We start from the raw sequence: 8,678 nt of genomic DNA on the forward strand, positions 1-8,678 counted from the left end.
GGTCCCTCATTATTGATGAGTTTCAAAAAGGAATTCCACCATAGTGCCTTATTACGTAATCATACTCCAGTGTGTGTGTGTGTGTGTGTGTGTGTGTGTGTGTTTCTGTTTGTGCCCAATACGTCACACTTTATCTTGATGAATAAGCTCCACACAGACGTTTTTATGAGCGAGTGTGTGTGTGTCTTTGTGAATAAAAGAAAAATGAGGAGAGAAAAAAATATATAGATAGAGGGACAGAGATAAATAGATAGTGACTCCCTCCATTAGTCATGGAAGACATCCCTATTACCAAACCTCAACATCATTAACATATTGTACCCGCACCACCCAAGGGTTTACACGCCCTGCATGTGCCCTCGCTGTATGGATTCTACCTAGCGGATTGTGGACATATTGCCGTGAGAAGTGGGATCAGACAGAAGCAAGATTCAGGTCATTTGTGTGTGTGTGTGTGTGTGTGTGTTTGTGTGTGTTCATGTTCATGTGTGACAGAGAGACAATTTTCACAGACAACTGATGCCTAGTGCCTAATGAGCTCAGTGTTTGCATACTCACACACTGATCCGTGTGGAGAATGAGCAAGTGCACAGCAGGCACAAGCAAACACATACACACACACACACACACACACACACACACACACACACACACACACACAGTCTATGGTGATGGATAAAACAGAGCAGCATGCGTGTCGTTCCAATTACATGCTGCATCCATCCTGCTCTCCTTCCATTAAATAATGGCGTTTAATCTATGGCCCACAGCCTTGTCGGGAATACTGCTGTCATAAGGAGATATTGAACAATGTGCATGGCTCTACTGTTAACAAAGGTGAAGTCATGCATGTGTGTGTGTGCTTTTGCGCTATGAATGCACATGAATGCGTCAAACCATTCATCTTTACAGCCAATTGTGTCCCATGTAGATTGTATGAAGCTAAGAATCGATCAATTTAACCTTGAGCTCAAGGCTGATCAGAGGGGAAGTCAACCTTCACATCGATCAGAGTATCAGATGGGCTGTCAGCAACCAGATCCATCAACATTTGTCTGTTCATGTTTTATCCACAGTAGATGTAGTTTTCTTATTCAGGGTTTTTAAAAATGATGGATTCTTACAATCAAATCTTTAGTTTCTACTAGTCTGTGGCGAGTAATGATTTGATTTAGGAAAGCAAATGGCATGCAAAAAAAAACTTGTAACAAAAACAAGGTAAATCTATTTTATTATGAATTATGCATTTATGCAACATAGATAAATATGAAAAAAATATGTTTTAACTGGTAACAGATTTGAACAATAATACTGTTGTTGAAATTCCACCAACAGTATTGGGCTTCACTGGCATGTACCTGTGTGTGTGCCTGTGCACATCATCTTGTGTGTGTTCTTGCAAATTCATGTGCGTGTGTGTGTGTGTGTGTGTGTGTGTGTGTGTGTGTGTGTGTGTGTGTACTGTGTGTGTGTTTCCCTTTCCCTTCCCCATACCCTGCCACATGCAGCTGCAACCACCATATGGACAGGCTCTTTAATTATATGGGACATAATTCCAGTGAAATAACATAATTTACACCAATGCCTAACAGGATATATGCATTATGTGTATGAGCAGGGGTGCAGGTGTTTGCAGGGGTACATTTGTGTGACTAAATGTCTGCCAAATGAATGACTACGAAGACAAATTTAGTGTGACAGAAAAAATCTGCATAGAGGAATAGATATATGCAATAGATAAATATGCATCTTTCCGGTCTGTTTATCTTTACATTTCATGCCACACCTGTAAAAGCTGGCACTGTCTGTCACAGCATATGGCACAGCTCCACATCACCATCATTAACAATCAGATATGCATCAGTTTCACCAAAACTGGAGACCCTAGAGGATTCCTTGCAGATTTATTGGACTAATCCGGATACCAAGTCATAATAGGATTTTGTCCCCTCTTTTTCAGATCTAAAATCTAAATCAAGTGGTGTACACCCATGCCAGAAGGAGTGAAGAAGTCTGACAATCAGTCTTCAGTCATTGATTTAACTAGTATTGTTAAGACCTGTAGCTGTAGGTTGCTGACAATAGAGTGGTCATGCGAGCCGAGCCAAGCCACCCACACACACACACACACACACACACACATTACACATGGTGTTGCATTACCTTCGCTCTCCACACACTGTGGAGAGTGCCCACACACACACACCATTCATTCCCACTTCAGTTAATCACAGCTTAACGTGAAACAAAACATTGTTTCCTCTACTTCAGGGGTCAAAAGAGACACAGATGTACATACTCACGCATACACCCACATACACACACACACATACACAGATGTGTACAAATACAAACACACACACACATACTCTCCTGCCCTTTCTTTTAATATCTCTCTCTCACTCACTCACTTACACACACATTGACAGATACACACATCACACACTATGAGTAATTTTGCAATGTAAATGAGCTTCCTTACGAGCCTCTGTCACAGCCTGGAGAAACCACACTGCTGGGGACATTCTGAACATGCCGAACTGGCCACTAATTTATGTGTGTTCAAGTCTGGGTTTGTGTTGACTGTCTCCACTGTGTACACTATCTCCACCAACACCTCACTGACATATGTAGTGTGTGTGTGTGTGTGTGTTTGTGTGTGTGAGTCAATATCAATTTAATCCTGTTTTTATACCACAGTGTAACACAGCATCCCTGAGATACCCAACATAAAAAGCTTGTTGTTGTAGATCTGACACTTGACAGATTAGTTTTCTTACTGAATGCATCTGTTGATGAGAGCCACAGGATCACTGACATGCGGTGTGAATGTGGATCAGGCTGTCAGGCTGGAGCCTCAACAGAAATGAAATGAGATGCTGACCTGCATGTCTGTAACCTTCCTCTTAGTGAACAAACTGACAAACTGACTCGCTGTCTATCTCTCTCTAACTCTCCCTCTTCTATCTCAACCACACAACTGTTATTCACTGTAACACATCAGTCCATTAAGAAATTCTGATAACATGGGAGAGAATACAATGAATAGAGAATACAGTGAGGCTCTATGTGAGAAACACACACTACTCATATGGGTGTCACTGAATGAGCTGGAGCAACACTGGCAACAACACAAACTAGATACAGCTGTTCACACTCAAAGCAATTAACTCTAAGAGGAATATATAGAAGTGCAAGAATGAATCGGCTGATTTGCATCTAATTTTAGGGTTAAGATAAGGAAAATAGTTTATGCAGACTAAAAACAAAAACCTCATAATCATAGGGAACCATATTTTGTGCCATATGTTTGTTCAGATTTGTAGTCTTCATAATTTGTTACCAAATAATTGCTCAAATGATTCAAAACTCACACTAAACAATACCAACTTTTGCAAGCTTATTTTCTTTATTTTAATCAGCTGCCGACAGACTGGACATTTAATTATCCCATTTCACAATGTAAAAACTGCAGACATGCAATGAAAATTAAGTTAATGCAAATTGAGTAAAATCTATTTAAAAAATGATTGCAATTAAAAAATGTAATATAATTTCCGTTAACACAATATTCAAGTCAAACAATGAACATATTAACATACGATGCAATTAATACAATTAACGTCAAATTAAAGAAGGGGGCATATATTGATTATTCTATTCCGTAAAGCTGTAGGTGTGGGGTCTGAGACACTGGCAGTCTAGCAAACACTGAAAGGAGCACAAGACATGAGAATAGTGCCCAGGTAAGTCCCATTGTTATTGTTTAAGGTTTTTATTAAAGGAAACTGATTTTACATGGCAGTTAGGGCACTGATACATCTAGCATTTGAATGGCTGAGGCTCAACCAAGAAAACTTCAAAGTATTCTCCCAACTCATTGTCTCGCAGCCACTGGCAAAGTTGGCATGGCATCCAAGACTTGAAGTTAGCCATGACCTAAGTGTAGGGACAGAAAACACACAAACACATTAGAATACAGGCCCTAACTGGGCTTGCTGGTAAGTAACTTAAATTCTTAAGACCTATGCATTCTGGTGTCAATATCATTATTTTTAGTTTGAGGACAAACAGTTGAGAGACTGAGCTGCCAACACTAGCAAGGCTGTTATATGCCACTTGCTACATTTAGAAACATGATGCAGTTTTCCCCCAAAACTCTGAAACAGCACCAACAGGTTACACCACTTTCAATTTGCAAGGACACCAAGTAATTTTTCAAATTAATTATCTGCCACAATGGCTGTGCTTTTGATCACTTTAATATGCTATAATTCAATATAAGCATAGGTTAGTTAACTCAACAACTGCTTTAAGAAATGATGCCTCCAATTACCCATTAAAAGACATCATCAGGAAACTGTGTTTGGGATGATTCCAACTTAAGTTTTTCTGTGGGCAACATGTTAGTCTGGGACGGGAATGCCCATAGGGTTACCCCACAAGTTTAACACACTGTGGCTTTGTTAGCCAAACAGCCAAAGCAGTAGGATACACGCTCTAAGTTATAACAGTTACACAATAACACAATCTTTAATTCTCGTCTGTGAAGCCAGTTAGAGATAAGAAATCTTTCTGCCATGGCAGCGAGTTAGCTAGCTAACAATATCAAGTTTGCTAGCTAACGCCCACCTTCTTCGACACATTGAGCTAACATTATCGCTAATGTTAATTTGATAACATTTGGAAAGTTTGTTTACTAACCCAACCTTTCTTCTAGGTACAAAACATGTCCTAAAGTTAGGGTCAGATCTTGGCTACAACATTAACATGAACAATTTATCTTGTCAAGCAAGTAAAACAATATCTGTGCAAATGGACTTTTCACTCACCAAATAAATGCCAGTAGTTATCTCCATATTTGCCTCAATTGCCCCAGTGACTCAGCAGCAAATCCCACCTCAGCAACTGTTTTCAGGAACTGAAGAACCAGTTACAAATCTCCAAAGCACCATGTGGGGACATTAATGGTTCTTTGTGAAATGGTGGTACTATGCATTATAGCACCATTATCCACTTCAAACAACCACTGCAGAACGTTAGGTTACTGACATAACCCTAGTTCCACCAGTGGTGAATGACATCCTGTCATGACCTCTGCAGAAGCATCCAATTGCACCAAGTCTGGCTTTGACAGGCAGTAGTGCGTCCTCAGAGTCCTGGTAACATCCAGATGGTACAAACTCACAAAGAGATGTGGAGAAGACAGCTTGCGGCTGAACAGATTTCCTGCAAAGAGACCCCACGAAATAGGGCCCACGATGCTGCCATGCCCCTCGTAGAATGAGCCCTAATGACCCAGGGAGGTGGTAACGTATCGTACGCCATGGCAATAGTTTCCACAAGCCAACGGGACAGCCGCTGTTTAGAGATGGCTTCCCTTTGCAGGCGGGGGCCCAGGCGACAAAGAGTTGGTAACTCTTTCTGAAAGCCTTAGTCCTTTCCATATATGTGTGGAGAGCACAGGCAGGGCACAGCATTTGTAGCCTTTGCTCCTCGGAAGACGAGAAAGGTGGTGGGTGAAATGCGGGAAGCTCTCCTCACGTGAATGGAGGGAAGCATTTAGGCATTCAGGTTGAATTGGACTTAAGAAAAGCCTTATCCATATTAGGGGTTAATATTGCACACTGGATGGACTGAGAGCCCATGAAGGGCACTTACCGGCTTAGCTGAGGCCAGTACTAGAAGTAATGCTGTCTTTAGAGACAGTAAATTCAATTCTACCCTGTTTATAGGCTCAAACAGCCATTGACACAGAACCTCCAGCACTAGTGATAAGTCCCATGTAGAAGAGAACCAAAAGAGAACTTGATCTGGGTGGGTGAGGTGAATTCCTCTATCATTTTATATCATGAGTCACACATATTCTTCTAATTATGTCATAGATCATACCTCAAAAAGTCACACCTCCTTTCCCTATGGTACTGGTTTCTTCCAAAAGTTGCAGGATGAAATCGGTTTGCAACAGCAGGTTCGCACGCACACAGCACTCTGTTGCGCATCAGTGCTGGAGGAGATGTAGGCTACAGCTTAACGGTGTGATGCTGAAGTGGTGAGTAGAGCATCAATCCCCTTTTCAAACGTGTGAAAATGAAATGCAATTAGTTATACACACTTAATTGCATTTGAGAAATATAGGCATAGTTTGCAAGATAGTTGGCTAGTACCAGCTAAAGTTAGTAGCCATCCCTCAATCCGGTTGTTTAGCCTTCTGGCTCGCTAGCTAGTCATGACTTGTGATAGCATAGCATCCTATTGGTAAAGGAGAGCTGTGTGAATCGTATGGCAGTGAGCTGTCACACTATCACAGGTTATAGTTAGCAAAACACTGAATTCCATTTGATATCTCCAGGTCAAGATGCAGAGGAAAATCTCATCATTCTTTAAAAAAACGTCAGAAAGCCCCAGCCCTGTCCTCAGTCAGGAGGTTGATAGTGCAAGAGGTAGGTTATCTTTGGTGAGATTTATAGTGATAGGCTATTTTTCCTTCATGGAAATGTATACAGATTTAATTGAAAGATTTGTTCCCTCTTTCATATGACCATTTCAGACCAATCAAGGTCAATCAATGTTCAATCAACCAATCAATGTTGGCAGGTTCCTTTCATCTGTGGCTTTATTATCTATGTTCTCTAAATTAATTTGCATTGTGGATATAGTCTTTTTATGTGAATTTATGCCCCTTAAAATTTTTGGGTGAAGCAGACAAGATTTAGCTCTTTTTCAAGAAAAGTGGCAGCAGTGTAGAAGTTAGTATAGAAGTGAGTGAATAAGTGAGTGTCATTTTCAATAACCATAACAGCACAAATAATTGACATGAAAATCTCTAAATAAATATACAGTATTTACCCAAATAATAAAGTGGGAGATTACTGAGCTACAAAAACTGATTTAGTGAAGTTTTAAAATAATCCTCCCAAAATCTTTGAATATATGTGTCAAATTGCTGAAAATTGCGTCATTATTTTCTTTTTTTTTTCTGGGGAAGGACCCCCAAGTCCCCCGCTCTAATTGTGCCCCCCAGAACTTTGGCTGGCATGACGCCCCTGGCTGACAGCCAATCAGCTGATAGCGTGCATGACTTCAGTGTTCTGCCTGAACTAACGTGATGCTCCATTATGTCAACATTTTGAAGTTGTATTGCCTTAAATTTTTGTTCAACACTGAGGTCCAGGATAGGATGTAGGGAGCCATCCTTCTTGAGGACAAGAGAATAACGAGAATAAAAGCCTTGTGAGCATTGATCTCTGGGTACCACATGTAACGCCCTTTTTTTCCCAGGAGGGAGGAAATTCCGTTCTCCAATGCATGGGCTGAACTCTCTTTGGTTTGAGAGTAAACGACAGGGTTCCACTGCAACCTGGAGAGTGACTCCAGAGTGCCTAGAGTGGAGGACCACAGGTGCCACACACAGCCTGGTGAAGCTATGTATCTAAGGGACTGACACCAAGGAGAGCAATGTGAGCAGACGACACAGAGCTGTTCCGCTGCAGTGGGTGCAAGAAGGGGAAGGTAACTGAGGCGGAACCTGGCATCGAAGGGGGCTAGCGAGTGTGGGAAGCAGGCTAGCAAATGAGTGGAGCTTAACAGCACTGATCTGGGTTCCTGAACCTTTCACAACCCGCAGAGGCTGATCTGAGGCCATCAGGAAAATAGGTCGAAGCTGTGTACACGTAAGGTCACGAGAAGCGAATGTCAACCGAGGAGGAATAGCGCTGCAGTATCCTTTATGCCCTCCAGGAGGGTGGGACCTCCTTGGGCATAGGACACACTACTGTGTCAAAGCCAGCAAGCAATCGGATGCTTCTGCTGAAGTCATGACAGGATGTCAGTCTCCATAGGTGGATCTAGAATGCTAGATGATGAAAGAGAACCAGAATCTTTCTGTGTGTATACTGAGTGTTTAAAATACCAGAGATATACCAATCCATATGTCATATCCCCTACCCCCAACCCCCATTGTCTACAACTCCCCTATGTGATGTAAGTAAATCTGCACACTCTGTGCACATTTAATTCCAGACAACTTAAGACCAAAACATCACAATAAATAATGAATATAATTCATTCTGTACTGTTTGCATTTAAGTTTCTCATACATTAATCATGCCTTGTTTGTCAAAGTTGAGTTTCACTTTTACTTTATCTTGTAATTATTTTTCTTCAAGTCCCTGCAAATGGATGATAGTGCACATAGTTTTGAGATGCAAACCACATATCCAATTCCGGACACTGAAGTTCAGTTCAGTTCATGACAGTTTCAATATTAACCCTTCCTGTACACCTTCAAAATGTCACAGACAGATACTTATGACATCTGATATTTAGCTTCTCAAATATGCATGAATAAATGGCACTTGCCTGTTGTTAGGGAATTCATTGAAAATTTGCACCAAAAGACCCCAAATTATGTTGGAGAGTGTGTTTCCGGAATTGGATACAGTTCCGTTAGTTGCAGTTCAGGTGTTGTGTCTGTTTTTGAGAGAGAATGGAGGTAGTTTGCCATGTGACATCTGGTGTTGAGAATAGGTTTAATATGCATATTGCTGTTCCACTACTACTGCAGTAAAATGAGTTTTTTGATAGAGAAAAGGAGAAAAGGTTTGAAGTGATGACAGAATAGTATTAATGAATATAATGGCCTGTTAACCCCTGCCTTTCTCCACAAAGAAAGGTAG

Source organism: Centroberyx affinis, unplaced genomic scaffold (assembly GCF_046629955.1).
Source record: "Centroberyx affinis isolate AG114_WGS23_722 - 3 ecotype Tasmania unplaced genomic scaffold, CSIRO-AGI_Caff_v1 ptg000208l_1, whole genome shotgun sequence".
NCBI lineage: Eukaryota > Metazoa > Chordata > Actinopteri > Beryciformes > Berycidae > Centroberyx > Centroberyx affinis.